This window comes from Ursus maritimus, unplaced genomic scaffold, assembly GCF_017311325.1.
Source record: "Ursus maritimus isolate PB19 unplaced genomic scaffold, ASM1731132v1 scaffold_2, whole genome shotgun sequence".
In the NCBI taxonomy this organism is placed as follows: Eukaryota; Metazoa; Chordata; class Mammalia; order Carnivora; family Ursidae; genus Ursus; species Ursus maritimus.
Window position 1 is genome coordinate 93665829 of NW_024424452.1, and position 20344 is coordinate 93686172.

At 41.2% G+C, this 20344-nt stretch overlaps 1 protein-coding gene across 5 annotated transcripts in view; it reads right to left on the reverse strand.

Annotated features, from left to right (window-relative positions):
* HHAT (hedgehog acyltransferase) overlaps positions 1–20344 on the reverse strand; it is a 302265-nt gene that overhangs the window by 53570 nt on the left and 228351 nt on the right. The gene's annotated exons all lie outside the window — the stretch shown is intronic.

A 20344-nucleotide genomic window follows, 5' to 3' on the forward strand; every position in this document is an offset into this window, starting at 1 on the left:
AAGCCACCCTCCTTCCTGGAATCAGAGTTCGGGGACACGCATCACACAATGGTTGCCTGTCACAGCACCTGAATTCGCAGGAAATGGAGAGGTGGTTTCCAGCACTGATGGTAACGAACTCTGCTCACCCATCTGAGGTCTTCACTGCACTTTTTTCTCCCCCTTTAACATCTTCTTGGGGATTGCATAAAGTAAGCAAAGCCTTTATTTCTCGACACCAACTGTTCTGCTGGCCCTACCGAGTGAGATCACAGCGCTGCGCCGGGAGTGTGTGAGTGCCATCGGCACATCCGCAGGCATGGGCCATAGGGCCTGCATATGCAGAATGAGAACCAGGTACAGTGTAACCACCGGACCAAAGGGCCCCAGGGTTTCTGACAAATACCTCAGTCTAATCCAAAGATGGGGAAAAGAGAGGGAACAAAGGGCCTAGAGATCGTTCCTGAATATCTTCCAGAAACCTACACATCTCCGGGGTCACTTGCATCCTGATTTCGGTTGTGCTCCAATTACAAATAGGAATCTGGGAGCACGTGGGTGGCTCAGTCGGTTAAGCACCCAACTCTCGATTTCGACTCAGGTCATGATCTCAGGGTTGTGAGATCCAGCCCTGCATCAGGCTCCATGCTCAGTGGGAAGTCTGCTTGGATTTTCTCTCTCGCTCCCTCTGCCCCTCCCCTCCCAGCACTCACTCACTCACTTTCTCTCAAATAATAGCTAAATCGTGGAAGGAACCGAGATGCCCTTCAACAGATGACTGGATTAAGAAGTTGTGGTCCATATATACAATGGAATATTACTCAGCCATCAGAAAGAACAAGTTCTCAACATTTGCTGCAACATGGATGGCACTGGAGGAGATAATGCTAAGTGAAATAAGTCAAGCAGAGAAAGACAATTATCATATGATTTCTCTCATCTATGGAACATAAGAACTAGGAAGATCGGTAGGGGAAGAAAGGGATAAAGAAAGGGGGGGTAATCAGAAGGGGGAAAGCATGAGAGACTATGGACTCCAAGAAATAAACTGAGGGCTTCGGGGGGGGGGGGAGAATGGGATAGGCTGGTGATGGGTAGTAAGGAGGGCACGTATTGCATGGTGCACTGGGTGTTATACGCAACTAATGAATCATCGAACTTTACATCAGAAACCAGGGATGTACTGTATGGTGACTAACATAATATAACAAAAAAACATTTAAAAAATCAAATAAATAAATAAATCTTAAAAAAAAAAAAAGAAATGTGAATTCCTAATGGGTAAAAAGGATTAAGCTAGAGGGTGTCTCCAGCAGGGAGGTTACTTAGTTCTGGCAACCCTGCCATCTGGGGCCACTGTGTAAGCCTTGGCCAGTGTCCTCTTGAAACCTAGAGAAATGAATTTCTGACTCCCTCTCCTTTTTTCTCTCCTGACCATCCCAGGTTCTGTTCTATATGCTCAGATACAGCTGCTACCATATACGTCCCCATCCATGGCATTCTCCTCCAGCATCACCTCGGAGCATGGTGTTACTGCCACCACATGTGAAAGTGTGGCCTTCTCATGCATAAGCTGTGTAGCAGGCACTGACTGACTCATCTGCTTGGACATGATTGTTCTGGAAAGCTCTCAGATGATGCTGACATGTCCCTGGTTAGAGGCTACCAGACAAGATGACCTCTAGTCTCTCCCTTGTTCTAAGAGGCCACAAGCACGTACAAGGGATGCTGTCAAGCAAGACCAGATAAGAGATAGCTACACAGTATGAAAACTGGTAATGAAAGAGAAAAGGGGATAAAGCAGGCTTGTAACTCAGCACTCTTCACCTCTGAGGATAAGGAGACATTAATCTACTGGTTTTTGCATTTTAGAGCAGAAGATATTTTCTGGGTATTACTGGCTCAGTTAGCAGTAACTGGGGAGGCCGGGTGAGAGGAAGCAGGGAGATGGGGGAAAACCCAGAATAATAAATCATGAAAATACAAATTGCTGTAATTGGCATAAATGTGTCCAAATAAGTCTCTCCGTGTACAGGACCACTGATAACACATTTGATTTCTAAGGGACCTGGTGAATCAGATGTTCTACCATTTCTGTTCTAACCCCATCCGTGTCCTCCAACCTTACATCCTGTTAGGGGAATTCAAAGGCCCCATGCAATCTTTTCCATATTAATGTCAATGACAGAGAATGCACATAGCTTGGTTAAGCTCAGAGTGGTTCTCCTTTTACAGGAAATGATTACAATTATTAAATAATCGACTGAGAGGTACCAAGAGAGAAAAACACTCTTTGCATTGGACTTCTAAGCAAGGCTGTGGTGCCGGGTAACCTAGTTTGGGGCAAGGGCCAGGCTAGTTGGAGGCAGAGCTGAGGGGCAAGGGGCAGAGCAAGGGAGGAGGTGAAGGGGAGAATGAGTGCCTGAGACACAGGGCTTCTCTTTCCAGCACCCGAGGCCGTAGTTCCCACGGCTCTTCCTTTGCTTCTGTGATTACTTTCTACGTGATTCAAATAAATCCCTATTTCTGCTGAGGAAAAGAAAAGTCAAAATAACCGCAAATATGAAGGAGCCTCTGCTCTCAGAGACAAGGGAGGACATCTAAAATTGGAAACGAAGGACTACAATTCAATTTTTATAAAGAGTTAATTTTGCAAAAACTAAGCAAGAACGCAAAAGGTGTAGGCTGTTGGAATCAATGAAGTAGAAAGATACGAAGAAGAAATCAAGATGTTCACAGGCAATTCTTGATTACCCCCAGGGTGAGCAGGTGGGAGACAAAGTAGGTGATGATAAAGAAAATCCAAAAACCTGATTTAACTAATAGCCCCACCCTCTGAACTGACAAAATTAGCCTTGCCAACAAGCAGCAAACTCGGCTGAGCATTACTTCTCTTCATTGTGAATCAGTGGGAAAACAGAATGATAGGCCACCAGCCCCCCCAAAAAAGGGGCCCGTGTGGCTAACGCATGATTAATAATAACAAAGGACATGTGAGTCTCAGCTGTAATTCATCTGTCTTCGGATTCCCTGGACGCGTTAGAGAAGGTGCCAGTTTGACAATGAGGCTCTCTCTACCTCAGCCACGGGTTGATACTCTAGTTGTAGGTTCCATACTTAGGGGTCCTAGGAGGGAAAAAGTCACATGGGGAAGGCGAGATCCATCAACAAATACAACTTTCTGAATGTGTAGGGACATAAGGCCAAGGTTCCCATTTTAAACTCTTGATTTCTTCTACACGCTCTCCTCTGATATCCTAGAGCAATTGTCGTCATCACTCCTGTGGTCCTTCACATCTAGAATACAGGCTGTCTGTCCATGCGCAGGGACCATGCCTCGTATGGTAGTCATGGCTGACATGCTTAAAACCCCCCTTGGTAGGAAAACGTATATGAGGGACTGTGAGCCAAATGGGGAAATAAGTCAGTGTACAATGAAGAGTCATCAGTTATAAAAATAAGAATTGCCAATTGATCAGATAAGCCAATGACTGGTAAACAGAATTTGATTTTAACACAAATATAATAGAATAAAAAAGAACTCTGGTCTGGTCATGCTCCCTTCCCAGGAGATAGATGAGGGGATGGCAATCCGATGGTAGTCCTGGAGGCAAAAACCCGGGAGGGCATGGGCCCCCAGGGGATGTTTAGAACTTGCTGAACACTTCTGATTGTCTCAAGGACATCAAAATTATGGCATTTGATGGGCAGGGTCCAGGGATAGTAAACATCCTGCAGTGTGTGAGACGGAACTGTCCTGCCCAGAATGTCAACAGTGCCTCTTGAGTGTGGGTCAAATGTTTTCTTCTACATTCATTGTAAAGCCAACTTCCCTCCTGGCCTGTGGGGACATAGCACCTTCCTTTCTCCCTCAGTAGGAGCAATGCCAAAAATGTGCCCCCTTTCCCCTGGTGCCCAGAGAAAGGCATCCCAGGGCAGGGAAAGTGCTCTTTACAGTGCCCCAGTGTGGCCCTCCCGAGCCCACCCACTACCCCCTGGCATCAAACTTGAGAGAGGAGGCGCCTCCTATGCTTCCGACCACAGACGGGCATGGTGTAGCGCCAGTTCCAAGGTTCCTCTCCCTCACACCACTCAGACCCAGAGGAAAGAGGAAGAATGGGAGGCAAAGCAGGTCAGAAAGTATCATTTCCTATGCTGGGGTGACCAGTTCTCCCTCAGGGACTCTTGACTTCAATGAAAGGTTGTGGGGGGGGGGTTCTCTCCATGTTAATGTTGATATAACCCACTCTTCAGGCCCAAGAGAAGGTACTGGATTTTGGGCCTGGATACAGCAAGCCCCTTAGAACACCTGGAAGGTCAGGCCCAGGGTAGAGCTCTAATTCCTGTTGAGTCTGGGGTCTCTGATGGAAGAAACAAGAGGTGGGGTGTGGGAATACTACATAAGGACCGTCTAGCAGTGCTTTAAACTTCTCTCTGAGACACTGGCTTCCGAAGGCGAGGAACTAACCCAAACAAAGTAAACCTTAGGGCAGAACTAAATTGTTACTAAAATACAAAACTAGTTTGCATTTCCTGCTGTGAGGTGGTAGCTCCTGTCTATATTCTTGTCTCTATGGAAACTCCTCTCTCTTTTCCAGTCAGCATCCTGTCCCTGGAAATCACAGGACTGAGGCTGGGGCAAACCAGCTGGGTGCTGGGGTGGTGTGGTCCATGGAATCTGGGTCAGAAGTTACTCTCAGAGCATCTGCGAGGGTGGGAGGCAGATGGCGCGGTGGGGCCGCAGGCTGCTGTGCGAGGTGGGTCCCGCACTTGTCCACAGAGGGACTGCATGTGGGGCCGAGCTGGGAGAAGGGGACAGGCTGAGCATCTGGGGGAGCAGATGGGCCGGAGGAATGGCTGCTGGAGACTGACAAAGGCTTGGCAAGTGGGACCTGATACTGTTTATTTTTAAATGGGGAGAAGCTAAAAAAAGAAATTGGGTGGGTTTGAGCAGCTGGACACAGTTCTTCCATATAATCACTGAAGTCTTTCATTTTCTAATAAAAATGGTAACCAGAGGGTAAGAGAGGATGAACAAGGAAATAGCAAGGGGGATACTGCTGGAGACCAGGAGGAGCAAACAAGGGTAGACACCCCACAGGCTGTAAAGATGAGACCAAAGACAACCAAAGAAACATTATAGCTCTTGTGAAAGAGAAGGGTGGCTAGAGCAAAACACTCAGGAGGACCTGAACTCCTGTCCCATCCTGCACCAACCCACCAGGACACTGCTCCCCTTGCTTCCTTTGCCAAGGCACTTTGGTCATTTCCATTTAGAAGTCTGTATTTCACAAGTATCCCCTCTTTCTCATGCTCCTCCCAGCATGGTGAGCTCTGTCCTTCAGTCTGTATCCCCTAAGACCCATGCACACTCTGTGTGCGCTCAGCAATTACTTAACACCTGTCTCTCTCTTTACCCTAAATAAGTTACAGAATCTCCTGACTTTCTTAATGTTCCATTGCATCCTATATCCAAGCCAAATGAATACATGAAGGCACTTGAAAGCAACACCTCCTTCCTCCTTTTAAGTGTATGGAGCTTCAAAATATATCTGGTCAATGAAGTTATTTACATTTTCCAATCTCTGCTCCTGAGATCTAAGCAATGCATGCTCCTGAGAGAGAATCAAATACTGCAGTGACAAAGACAAAGCCAGTTTTGCTTAAGTGGACGAGTCACCTGCTCCACAGTTCAGATATCCTGCTTGATTAAAAACAGCAGCGGCTATAATTTAGCATCCAAATCCACACAACTGGAAGTGAAATAAGTCAAGCAGAGACAGACAATTATCATATGGTTTCACTTATATGTAGAACATAAGGAATAGCATGGAGGACATTAGAAGAAGGAGGGGGGAAATGAAGGTGAGGAAATCAGAGGGGGAGGTGAACCATGAGAGACTACGGACTCCGGGAAACAAACTGAGGGTTTCAGAGGGGACAGGAGGGTGGGGTGATGGGTTAGCCCGGTGATGGGTATTAAGGAGGGCAGGTATTGCAAGGGGCACTGGGTATTATAAGCGAACAATGAATCATGGAACACTACATCAAAAATTAATGATGTACTGTATGGTGACTAACATAACATGATAAAAAAATAATTAAAATTAAAATTTAAATTTAAAAAAACCACATAGCATATAAAGGAATTTCAGAGGACTTTCAAATAACTAAGCAAACAACTGGCTCTTGGTATAATCAGAGAACTTAAGCCATATCTGAGGAGCCAGGGTCCTGTCAAAAGTTCTGGAATGGCCAACAATACTGTCTCACTCTGTTCTTGCTCTTGTAACAATACGCCCTCGCTTCTAGTCCTCACGTCTCTGCTCTGGATTTTGCAGAAGCCTCTTTCTTAACTGGCATGTTATATACTCTGGCCTTTCCCCCTCTGGTTCATCAAGCACACCGAGTATGTCCCTCCACTGTGCAAAATATCTCGGTGGTTCATCATCGCTTGCAGACTAAAATCCAAAGAAGGCCCTTTACAATCAGCCCTCGTTTTACTTTCCAACCTTACCTCCTACTACTCTACTGATGACACAGCTCTATTCACTGTTCTTCCAACATGGCACACACTCGTACATCTCTAAAATTACTTCACACATTACTTCTTTTGCAGAAACTGTTTTCTCTACTGGGAATGTATCCTCCTAATTCTTTCTTCAAGCTCCAGCTCGATGTCAGGTCAGGAGACCAACAGCTTTGGACCAGCCCAAACAGTGCTCAGGTTCTGGCCCAGGGCAAGATCAGAGTCCTCATAGACCTAGTTCACAATGGTATTTGATCCACGTAGGCTATTCTAACCCTGACAGAGTCAGCCACCCATTTTCTGTGTTTCGGTAACCCATGGGATAGAGAGTATCAATCTATATGTTTTAGATACACAGTTTTTGATACAAAAAAATTCCCTATGTGAGGAGCTTAACCTATATTGCTACCTAAGTAGAAAAAGTTATTCCCATTTTACAAAGGAAGAACCAAAGAGTAGAGCCATTAAGTAACTGATCCTAGGCAGACACTGGTAAGTATAGTAATAAATATAGTGCAGTCATTCACACATTGCTCTAACTCAACGTCTTCATGCTCCCTGCTACATTCAGTGTAGCAGTGTGTGTCCCCTCCTCTAGAATGAAATCTTCAAGATATTTGTCTCTTCAGTGCCAGATACAAAGTAGATCTTCAAGAAATGTTTTTATTTCTTGAAATACTTCAAAAACTAGTACTTCATGTATGTGTTCCTTTAGTAATGGTTGATAGATATTGACCAAGTGTCAATTTCAGAAGCTCAATACTTTCAAGAACAATATGGCTTAATATGACACTGGAACTTAAAAAAATAATTAAAATTCACCATTATAGTAGGAGATTTAGCATATCTCCCTAGAAAATGACACCTAAAAGATCAAAAGTAAGAATATAAAATAGCTGAATAAAAATTAATAGGCCTAGCATCCAAACTGGAAAGAAAGAAGCAAAATTTATCTCTGATTGCAAGGGAAATGATCTCATATGTAAAAAGTACTAAAGATTCTACAAACAAAACAAAACAAAACAAAACAAAAACCCAAGAAACTGCTACAACTAATGAAAAAGTTCAGCAAAGTTTCAAGATAAAAAATCAGAAACTAATGATGTACTGTATGGTGACTAACATAATAAAAAAATTTTTTTTTAAAATCAACATGCAAAAATCAGTTACACTTCTATACATTAATACTGAACAATCTGAAAAGTAGATTAAACAATTCCATTTACAATAATCAAAAAGAATAAAATACTTAGGAATAAATTTAAGGAGGGAAAAGACTTACATAGTGAAAACCACAAAACACTGCTTAAAAAAGAAACAGAAAGACACCCATATTTGTAGATTGGAATATTTAATATTATTAAGATGACAATACCACCCAAAGCTATCTACAGATTCAGCACAATCCCTAACAAAATCCCAATGACATTTTTTTCAAAAATAGAAAAACTCATTTTAAAATTAATATGGAATCTCAAGGGAACCTAAATGGGCAAAACAATCTTAGAATAGGAGAGGCTATCAAGACGCAACATAAGAGGCTCCTACACTCTCCTTCCTCCCATGGATGCACTGAACGTACAGTTATACATGGAACGATTTACACTGAAAGAAACCCAGAAACTAGCCGAGCAACTCCTACACATCAGACAAATGAGAAAATACCCACATCTTAACAGGTAGGCAAAGCTGAGACACACTCTTGTCATAAAGCCCACCCCCAGCACAGCATCATACAATTGGGAGAAAAACCCCAACTCAAAGCTTCTTTCTGAGGAACAAAAATTTGTAACCCCCATCTAGCACCCCACATTTTAAGACTCCCACCACAGGAACAGGCAGTTAGGTCTGAAAAACCAAAGGTGTTTGTGTTCACAAGACCTGCAAGACTCGCAAACAAAGAAGCAGTTCTTAAGGGGCACATGAGCACTTGGTCACAGCTCTTCCCCCACAGAGGGAGCAAGCAACACTCCTGGTCTTTCTCTGAAAAAGGTCGATCTGCATACTTTAAAAACTGCTGCTTGAGGGGTGCCTGTGTGGCTCTGTTGGCTGAGCGTCGGACTCTTGATTTTGGCTTAGGTCATGATATCAGGGTCATGAGATCAGCCTCATGTCGGGCTTCATGCTCAGCAGAGAGTCTGCTTGAGATTCTCTCTCCCTCTCCTTTGCCCCTCCCCCCATTCTTGTATGCTCTGTCTCGCTCTAGCCAAAATAAATAAATAAATCTTTTTAAAAAATTGCTGCCTGAGAGTCACGCTTTTAATTTAGCACACATCTAGAGGCAGATGGTGATGCTCCCAGGACACTGGGAAGCTAATAGAAACTCCCTCACCTTTTCCCTCCAGCTCACTTTAAGTTGTTAGTATCTCCCTGGGAGGAGCCAATAATCATACCTGCATACCAGCTTTTGCAGCTGCTGCCCAAGGAACAGGTCCCCCAGTGATCTGGCTCAGATAGCTAATGGGGCTTCCATTCACAAGTCCCAGAGGACTGTGGTAAACAAACAAGCAGTTCCTAAGGGGTACAGGAGCACCCTTCTGAGACCATACTACAAGTCCTGGTACAGGGTGAGCAGGCAAAAATTCCCATCTCCCAGTTTTTCCCTGCAAAGGGGATTAAATACATACCCTCCCAGTTGCTGTTCAAGGGTCTGATTCTAATCATATTGTATCAAAGTGCTGACTATAATCCTCCCCTATGGGACACTAATAGGTCTTAGCATACTTTCAACTAAGAGGGCCACTAAGAATAAAGAAGGTAACTTAAACTTGGACAATCATAAAGGTTTGAGATAAAAATTAGAAGCTCAGGCCAGGCTGACTGGCGTGGTTCATCTTCTACATAAGACCACTCTATCAAGACTGGGGGAGATGGCATTCTTATATAATGCAAAGAAACCATCACAGAGAGTCAAAAAATATGCAGAAACAGAGGAATGTGTTCCAAACAAAAAAGAAGGAGGAGGAGGAGGAGGAGGAGGAGGAGGAGGAGAAGGGGGGGAGGGGTAGGAAAAGAAGGAGGAGGGGGAGGAGGAAGAAGAAGAAGTAGGAGGAGGAGAAGAAGAGGAGGAGGAGGAGGAAGAAGAAGAAAAATCTAAGTGATTTTTACCTGATTGAGAGTTTAAAATAATAGTCATTAAGATGCTCACCAAAGCCAGGAGAGTAATGTGTGAACAAAGTGAGAATTTCAACAAAGAGCTTAATAATATATCAACAGAACTGAAAATATAATAGAGGGGTTCAAAAGCAGACTAGGTCAAGTGGAATAAATAATCAGCAAACTCAGAGACAGGTCAGTGGAATTTATCCAATCAGAGTAGAAAATGAAAAAAGAATGGAAAGAATAAAGATGGTTTAAGGGACTTATGGATACCATTAAGCAGCCAAAGTACATATTACAGGGGTCTCAGAAGAAAAAGAGAGACTGAAAGGGGAAGAAAGTTTAGTCAAAAAAATAATGGCCAAAAGCTTCCCTAACCCGGAGAAAGAAACAGGCATCTAGATCTAGGAAGCATAAGAAGTAGCAAATAAGAAATCTAAAGAGACCCACACAGAGACAGATTATAATTAAATTGTCAAAAGTTAAAGACAAGGAGAGACTCTTAAATCAGCATAAGAAAAACAATTTGTTACATACAAGGGAACCCTCATAAGACTATCAGCAAATTTTTCAGCAGAAACTTTACAGGCCAGAAGGCAGTGGCACAATGTAATTAAAATGCTTAAAGAAAAACATAGCCAACCAAAAACACTCTACCTGGCAGAGTTGTCCTTCAGAATGAAGGAGAGAAAATAAGTTTTTCAAACAAAAGCTGAAGGAGTTCATCACCACTAAACCAGCCTTATAATAAATGTTAAAGGGATTTTTAAGCTAAAACAAAAGGATGCTAATTAGTAATAGGAAAACATATAAAAGTCACTGGAAATGGTAAATATATAAATTCAGAACACTCTAATGTTGTAATGGTGGTGGCAAATAATTTATAAATCTAATATAAAGGTTAAAAGAAAAAGTACTAAAAATAATAACAACTACAAAAATGTGTTATAGACACACAATGTAAAAGATGTAAATTGTAACATCAAAAACAGAACAGGGAGGTGTAAAAATGTTGAGCTTCTGCATGCAATAGAAGTTATCAGCTTAAAATAGACTGTTATGTTTTATGTAAGCATCATAGTAATCACAAAGCAAAAACATAAAGCAGATACACAAAAGATAAAGGAATCAAAGCATACCACTACAGAAAATTATCATATCGCAAATAAAGGGAGTAAGAGAGAAACAAAGGAATAAAACACAGCTAGAAAGAATTAACAAAATAGAAACAGTAAGTCCATACCTACAAATAATTACTATAAATGTTTTATGGAAGTGTGGAATGACTATATTGTACACCTGAAAATAATATTACACTGGATGTTAACTGGAATTTAAATAAAAACTTTTTTAGAAAATGTAAACGGACTATATTCTCCAATCAAAAGACAGATAAATTTGTATACCAGTGTTTACTGCAATATTATTCACAATAGGCAAAAGGTGGAAACTACCCAAATATCTGTCAATGGGTGAATGGATAAACAAAATGAGATATACATAGGATGAAACAGTATTCAGCCTTTAAAAGACAAAAAATTCTAATATACGCTACAACACTACAACACGGATGAATCATAAAGACATTATGCTAAGTGAAATAGTCAGAAGGAAAAAAATTACATGATTCCACTTATATGTGGTACCTACAATCATCAAATTCATAAAGAAAGTACAATAGTGGTTTCTGGGGGCCGGGGGAAGGAGGTAATATGAAGTTATTACTTAATAGGTTTAGAGTTTCTGTTTGGGATGATTAAAATGTTCTGGAGATTGATGGTGGTAAGGGCTGCACAACATTGTGAATAAATTTAATGCCTCTAAATTGTACATTTAAAAACAGTTAAAACAATAAATTTTATGTCATGTATAATTTATCACAATGAAAGAATTATTAGGCCTGTCTCACAGACAGATATACAGAATAATGAATACATGTAATTTTCATACACAAGTGGACCATAATCAAAAGTGAATACAAACTAAGCCAGCAAAGGAAGACAGATACAGTCTAAGAAGTTATCATGAAGGCCATGCTCACCAACAACGGAATAAAATAAATCAGCAACAACAAAAATTCGTAAAACTTAACACACCAGTAAAATTTTTTAAAATTTCATTGATGTAAACCAAAAACTTTTATTGAAGGAATAGTAAAATGAATAAATGTTGGCAAGTATGATTAAGAAAACAAGGCCAAATAAACGATAAGAGGTAATAATATACAGAAGATTTAAAACTCTTTGGAGATTATATAGCAATATATTTGATAATGTAGCTGAGAAACATAAAGTATCTAGAAAATATAAATTACCCAAAATTCTCACAGAAAAAGTAGATGGCCTGAAAAAGCATAACCACAGAAGAACTGAAAGAGTGGTCAAAACTCTATGCTCAAAGAAAAATTGCCCAGATGATCTTAATGAGCAAGTTCTACCAGATGGCCAAGGAACAGACAATTTCCATGGGAACTGTTTCAGAGGATTAAAAAACCATGGGAAGCTTCCACTGATTTCATGATGCTAGTATAACCCTGATACTAAAGTGATAAAAAGCCAACAGAGGGAAAGAAAACCATAAGTTGATCTTTCTTCTGCACATTACCTTAAAAATTCTAAATTAAATAGCTGTAAATTGAGTATAGGAATGATTAAAAGAATTCTCTCAATCAAGTAAAATTCATCCCAGGAATGGGAGGAGAATTCAGTATTGAAAATATTAGAAATTCATGTAACTCATGAGATTAAATAAAGGAGATTAATCTTCTGATCACTCAATAGATGCCAATAAAAGGTAAAATTGCACACTCATTCATGATTTAAAAAAAAACTAGTAAAAGAAAGGAGTAAGCTTCTTTAGGTTGATAAAGATAATATGTCAAAACCCAGAGTAAGTATTCCCACTAGCTTCAAGAAAAAGACATTTTCTCCTCTACCACTCAAAATCATACTCAAAGACCCAGTCAATACAACAAGACAATTGAATGCAGCGAGGGTTAAATCTGTTGCGAAGGACAAAACTGTCATCATTTGTAGATGATGTGACCATCAATCTAGAAAATTCACAAGCAACAACTGACAAATTACTAGAGCTAATGAAAGGTTTAAACAGGATAGATGCAAAATGATCAGCTCAAAATAAAAATCAGCATCTTTCCTATGCAAAAGTAATAATCCACAAAAAAGTGTCCAAGACTTGTAAGGAGAAATGATAAATCATTATGTAATAACATGAGGGAAGACTCGAATACATAACTATTCATGATTAGAAAGACAGCATCACAGACATACTAACTCAACCCAAATTAAGCTACAATTTAATGCAAATCTAACAAATTCCAGTATAAATACCAAATTCCAATGTAATTTGGAAAAAGAGCCAAAAGAGGCATGGGACTTTCCATATCAGGAATCAAGACATACTATAGAACTCTAGTATTTAAAATAGGAAGAATCAAGTAGATCGATACAACAGAACAGAGCCTAAAAATGAACTTATGTATATTTGGATATTTACTATATATTAAAGATGATCTTTCAAATCAGTAAGGAAAGTATGGACCACTGAATAAAGCAGTTTGAAGATATAAAAACCATTCTTAGTTGCAGGCCATACAGAAACAGGCAGTAGACCAGATTTGGCCCATGGGCCATAGTTTGCCAACTCCTACTCTATTCTATTCTTGGTATCTGTCCTAAAGAAATACTTACACATATGTACAAGGAGGCATATCTAGGCGTCTCCACAGCAGCTGCATTTGCAAAAGAATAAATTAGAAGTAACCTAAAATTTCAACAACAGAAGAATGGCTAAATACATTATATATCCATACCACGTCCAATTATGCAGATCTACATACACTAATATAGAAACATCTTCAAAACATGCCATGAGGAGGAAAAAAGCACAAATTTTAGAATATTTATATATTTATTGTAACACACACAGTAGTAAAGGTATGTATGGAAGGCTATACTCCAATCTGACAACGATGGTTACCTCTCATGGAAGAAGAAAGACAGCAAAGTGTGTTTGTTGGGGTGGGGAGTGGGGTGGCTGTCTTAGAGGACTCCAGTTTTATCTGTATTTTTTTCAAGAGCATATGGTCATGAATGACTTCATAAATTAAAAAAGTATAAAAGAATAAAAGAAGGAAATCTAGGAATCTTTCCACTTAATGACCTAAGACCTTGGCTATCTCCTCTAAGTAAGGAGTCAAGGCATACAGGTGGGAAGATAGAAGCTAGATGACCATCACACCCAAGTTATGACTGTTCATGGCACTGGGGACCTCCTCTCCAGGTAGTACTGAGGTCCTGTGAGACTATTAAATAAGCCTAAAATGTGACAGATGTGGCCGCAGCTATAATCTGTTCAAACACAAAAACAACAGCTTAGAGCAAGTCCTGCTTTTAAGCAAATTTGATATTTAAAAATTTAAAAATCTAAAACTGACAAACAGGTAAAGCATTCCAAAATAATTCAGCCAATAGCAGAGAAAACTGTTCTGTGACATCCAGTTAAACACAGTAGATATCTCTGCTCCCTTCAAAACCCCCTTAAAAAGCAAACGTTTGTTGGAAAAGTTATAAATCTACAGGCAAGGAATGGAATAGAAGTGAAAAGCAAGTGAGCAAAATCAACCCATTTTTATAAGACAGAGAGCAGATGGAGGAATTAGCAGGACTGAGACACATGGATAGTAGATATCAAAGACAGGAGTCATTCATACACCAGATAGATCCCCAGAAGGCCTAGCCATTACAGGCACCATATACCACAGATGGCAACAGTAAACTACGGAGAAAGAAAACAGGAAGGTTGGTTAAAAACCTGGGTAATGGGCATACAGACTCTGGGGCTTCCCTCTTCTCTGCCCCTAACCCCCCATGATGAATGAGGTGATAACAAGGTTCTTTAAATCAATAAACTGCATTAGAGTCACTCTAAACTCACGGCCAACAGGCACAGTGGCATTTCAGAATACCAAAGATAGTTTCATTAAGGTTCCAGAGAGAAAAACAGATGACATACAAAGAATCAAAAACCAAAATGGCATTTCTCAACAGTAAAACTAAAAACGAGAAGACAAATTACATCTTCAAAATTTGCAGGAGAAATTACCTTTCAACCTTAAAATTCAGTGCTCCGATAATCAAAGGTGAGGGTATAATCAAGAGAGTTTGGGAAATACAGGGTCTCAAAAAACATGTATCACCCACGGTGCTTTTCTAAGGCAGCTACTGAAGGATGTGCTCCCCCAAATCGAAGGGAGGGGAGAAAACAAGGAGTTCTAGGGCCCACGACACAGGAATTCAGCCCAGGAGAGAAGAGGAGGGAAATGTCAGGATATCAGCTGTACCGCCTATCTGAAGGGAAACGATCCAGATGGGACGGGAGGAGGGAAGGGCTTCAGGAGAGGTTCTCCAGGAAAAGAAGAGAGCTGACAGATTTCCAAACACATCTGACTACCCGGAAAATACTATTCTGAGGGATTTCTCAATTTCACTGGGGAGTTTGGAAAGAAGTGGTGATAGTAAACTCCTAATCAAACAAAAAGAGGCAAGGTTATTCTTAATCTGAGATGGGGAAAGAGATGACTAAAAAGGAAATTCAGCGATAGCATATTAACTGGCTTGGCAGTGAGCCACACTGAACATCGTGGTAAGAATGTACACAGCAAGTGTTGACTTAGCCAAAAATAGAGACGCTATTCTATTAGAAGTTGGGAGGACGTTTCAGATGCAAAAACCTCAGGTAGAAAGCAGTTAACACTTATAATTCATAAGTGAAGAAATACGAGAATAGACTTTAGAAAGGCAGAAGTAGATGTAGAAACAACTAAGAGAATTAGAAGTTGTTGCTGATGAGGACAAGGACGTATGTGCAGGAGGAATGGAGACCAAAGATTCATTTATCTCAAGAAAGCCTTGCAGTACGATTTGACTTCTGACCCATGAACACATATTTCTTAAACTTCCTGGGTTTCCATTCATTTCCACTGCAAAACAGGGATAATGCTAGTACTTACCTATAAAGCTACTATTGAAACCACATGACGTAATTGGGTAAAAATGCTTTTGTGAGCATTCCCATTTCACTCGGACCAATTTTTCCATAGACAGGTTGAGTGAAGCCACAACTAAAACCTAAGTTGTCCAACAACTGAGGGCTGGAATGTCAATTAATCTAATGCCAAATGGTTTGGCCATAGCTTGCTCGTCTCAAATTGCAATTCTTTGTTATTCCTGAGAAACCCCATTTTTGCTGGTTAAAAAAAAAAAATCTAATGCCAAATGTACACAAGCAGCAAGGAGAAATTAAGTGAATGAATAAGTGTATAAGGTCTATCAAAGCAGATGTCTCTTATCTGGTATCAAGGATGCTTAGAATAAATTATGTATACCTGAATTTGACTCCCTTTCTAACTGAACTAACCGTGTGTTCCTACACAAATCACACACCTTCCCAGCCTGTAGGTTTCCTCATCTACAAAACTGAAGATAAGGAACACCTACCCTGCATGGTGGTTGTGATGCTTACATAAAATAAATGGGAAAGATCCTTGTGCAGGATCTGGTACAGTTTATTTCCTGGCAAAGGGTGGCGGCTACAACGGCCCCAGGAGAGTCTGGTCCTTCCATTTCCAACACGAATCAAGCATCCACGGTCAGCTAAGCGAAGCGTCCTGAGGGTGGATCCATCCTGTACCCTTTACTCTCAACAACCTTTAATCAGATAACAGTACATATGCACTGTAGAAAAGGCTGAAAATGTAAATGAGTAAAACCAAGAGAATAAGTATCACCAAGAATCCTGTTAGTAAAAAGCTAACCACCATTAATGTTGGAGTGTGTAAACTTCTATGCATTTCTCTATGTTTGCTATGTACCTTTAAATAAAAATAAATGTTTGTTATATCTGTTATTCTTTATTCCTTTCCATCTTTCTTCACAGTGGAATGATTTGAAAATCATTACTTTTAATGGTGGCCTAGTCAATTTGATAGATGTCCTGAACCTTTTATATGAGACACTTTCCTGCCACCCCTCGGGGGATGGACAGTGGCCATTCCAGCTCTTACTCCAGCCTACTGGAGAGACTCTAGGGTGCAGACCAGAGGAAAAAGCAGAAGCCCCCTTAAATTGTGTTTCAATACATTCTGGCAATCACAGTACATTGATACCAACTCAGCTCATCTCAAATGAGGCCAGCAGCTGCTCCATAGGCTTTTTAAAGCAGTGTTTATTTCTAGGTCTTGGGAGGAATGTGAGATATTTTGGAAGTCCTGAACATCTCTGACTCCTCAGAGCTTTATAAAATGAACACACACACACACACACACACACACACACACACACAAACATATATATATGTATGCACATATATATGTATGTATACATACATATATACACACATATGTGTATGTATACATACATATACACACACATATATTACATATATGTGCTATGCAATTACAGCACATATACAGAATATTAATTGCACATAAAGCTTAAGTATACATTGTAAATAAATACATATTGTAGAAATATATCACACAAAGTACATGCATATTATTCTTTGGGAAAAGGGGGCTAATTTCATCCTTCTATTGATAATAGAAACACTGGAAACTCACGCTTTGCTACCTTCAGAGAGTAATGGGTTTTCTGGAGACCCGGATTTGGAAAGACACAACCAAAGCTTCAGCACGTACACAGTAAGATTTTGCTTTTCCCTAAGCTCATCCACAGAGAGCTGCTGGGCGCTAGGCTGCGACTAGAGTAAGCAGCACTTATCCGTGCTGTAGATGCGGGCACTGAGGACTCGCAAGTAATGAATCTAAACCCGCGAGCCACCTGAAAAAGCCTATTTCAACAATTGACATTCAAGTGATAGATCTCATCTTTGGCTTAGTATTCTTTCCCGAGGTTACAATCCCCAAGGCCGGGAGACTGTGCTGTGCGCTTGACAGGAACGACAGAAGCGCCATGGCAGCAGTGATGATGAGAGGACGACCCCACCCTGCTCAGGCCTAACCTGACAGGGACAGGAAGGCCACAGAAGTCCGAGAGCGGGCCAGACCTGGGGAGCTCACCAGGCCATGCAGAACTGGAAATTGGCTCTAGTTCAAAGCCTTCTCTCCGCCAGAGAGCAGACTCAGTAATGGAAGGTTAAAAAGAACGTGTGAAAATGCTTCTGCCGTGCTAAACATATTTGACTAAGAGGTAGAATTCTTTGCCACATTCCACCTCCTAGACCAGAGGGGTTAAGGCTTAGGTTCAGATTCCCACAGAGAAGAAAATGTGTAAGCAGTGAATTGTGCAGTGTGCTTCCTGCATCGTTAATGACCCTTCGGAGCGGGAGACAATGGAGGGGGCACCCACAGGTCGCCATCCACCAAGGAACACACTGTTCATAACAACACACATTGCCTTTTCCAGACGGAGAGGCCTGGGTGAGTGCTAACAAGCGGGCACAACAGGCTAATTTGACGTGTGGGATTAATACGTTAATTTAATGCTCTCCTGTTTGGTTAAGTGGTTTGCATTTCTATATTTCTAAGTTTGGCGTTCAAACACCTTTATAGGGGAAACCATTTGGCTTCTCTAGCTTCCTTTCCTCCGTTCTCCTGAGTCATAACCCCTGGGCTGCCATGTCTGCCTCCTCACCTCCATGGCAACCCTATTCCTGACTTCAGGCTGTATGTGTGCTAGTCTCCTGACCTGGAATGCCTGTCTTCTCTCTGCTGACCTATCCAAGCCCCACTCTTCATTCTTCAGAGTCCTACTCAAGTTCCAGCTCTTTAAATAAACCATTCTTAAAAGCTTAGCTCACACTGACCGTCACCCCTCACAAACACCAGCTGCCTCTGTCACTCATTCTGGTCTCTCTGCACATAACGCCTTACGCTGGTTCTCAACTATCTGCACATGTCTTGCATCTCCAGCTGGACCATGACCTCCTACAGCACAAGGAAGATGTCTCCCAGCTCCCTCCTCCCACTGTTAGCACCCTGGCCTGAAGACATAACCAGTCTTTAACCTCACCTTACTTTACCCCTTAATGGCATCACCACCACTGACCACCCCCTCCATGAAATACCCTCTTTTTCTTGGTTTCAGTGAAATCACCCTCTAGATTTGCCTCCCCCTTGTGGCCCCTTCTCCTCCACCCAACTTTCCAACGTTGGTGTTCCGCAGGTTCGGTCCTGGGCTGCCACTTTTTCTCCTCTTTCTGCACTCTCTCTGGAAGGTCTCAAACACTTCCAAGGCTCCAAAATACCAACTCTATGCTCCCAAATGTCTATCTCTAGCCTGGACCTTTCTTCTGAGCAATGCCTGGGAATGCTAGGCCAATCAGTATTTATGATGTTTATGAAGACAAGACTGTTTTTTAATATAGATCACTTAGCTCTTCCTAGAGAAAAGCTCTCATTCCATGGCTTTATTGCCTCTTTATTCCAAAGCAGAAACTGCAAAGATGATTAACCTGATAGGCCCCATAAAATACCTTGTTCTTGTAGAGAACTGACTCACAATAGACTCTACCACTATACAATGATAGATAGTACACTATAGGCATTGATGCACTGAAAGAGATGAGAAGAAAAAAAGAAATTAGGAGGACCATGTCTCTTCCTCAGAGTTCTCCAGGGTTCTGCAATGTGTCTGCCACATTGGGCACTGAAAATGTTTTTTTCCCTAAATGAGCAAATTAAGGAGTGAAGAACCAGACTGATCCTGCCTAAGCGGTCAAGTCTAGGAAGGCTTCCAGTCTTGAGAAAATGGCTTATCTACAATAAGTACTTGATCTCCACTTGCTGCATCAAGCCAAGCAGTAGAGAAACAGAAGATCATGAGTCTGTCAAATAGAAATACTCTTCTTAGACTAGTTTGCTTTTTTTTTATTATATTATGTTAGTCACCATACAGTACATCCCCGGTTTTTGATGTAAAGTTCGATGATTCATTAGTTGCGTATAACACCCAGTGCACCATGCAATACGTGCCCTCCTTACTACCCATCACCAGCCTATCCCATTCCCCCACCCCCCTCCCCTCTGAAGCCCTCAGTTTGTTTCTCAGAGTCCACAGTCTCTCATGCTTCATTCCCCCTTCTGATTACCCCCCTTTCTTTATCCCTTTCTTCCCCTACCGATCTTCCTAGTTCTTATGTTCCATAGATGAGAGAAATCATATGATAATTGTCTTTCTCTGCTTGACTTATTTCACTTAGCATTATCTCCTCCAGTGCCGTCCATGTTGCAGCAAATGTTGAGAACTCGTTCTTTCTGATAGCTGAGTAATATTCCATTGTATATATGGACCACAACTTCTTAATCCAGTCATCTGTTGAAGGGCATCTCGGTTCCTTCCATGATTTAGCTATTGTGGACAATGCTGCTATGAAATTGGGGTGCATATGGCCCTTCTCTTCACTACGTCTGTATCTTTGGGGTAAATACCCAGTAGTGCAATGGCTGGATGATCAATTTTAAATTGACTGATCTCTCAAACTCATGGGATTTCTGTACCTACATCTTCAAAGTCAAAATAACCAATATAACAGATAAACTGAATGGATATCTCCACAGAGCTGTGGTCTTTGGGCTCCTTCTGACACACCAGAGCATCAGATCCCTCCCAGAACCATTAGACTGACCCTCCCTGATTGTCACTGGAGGCGCCTTTCCTCAATTAAGTCTATAAATAGAAATTTTACTGCTTCAGAGAG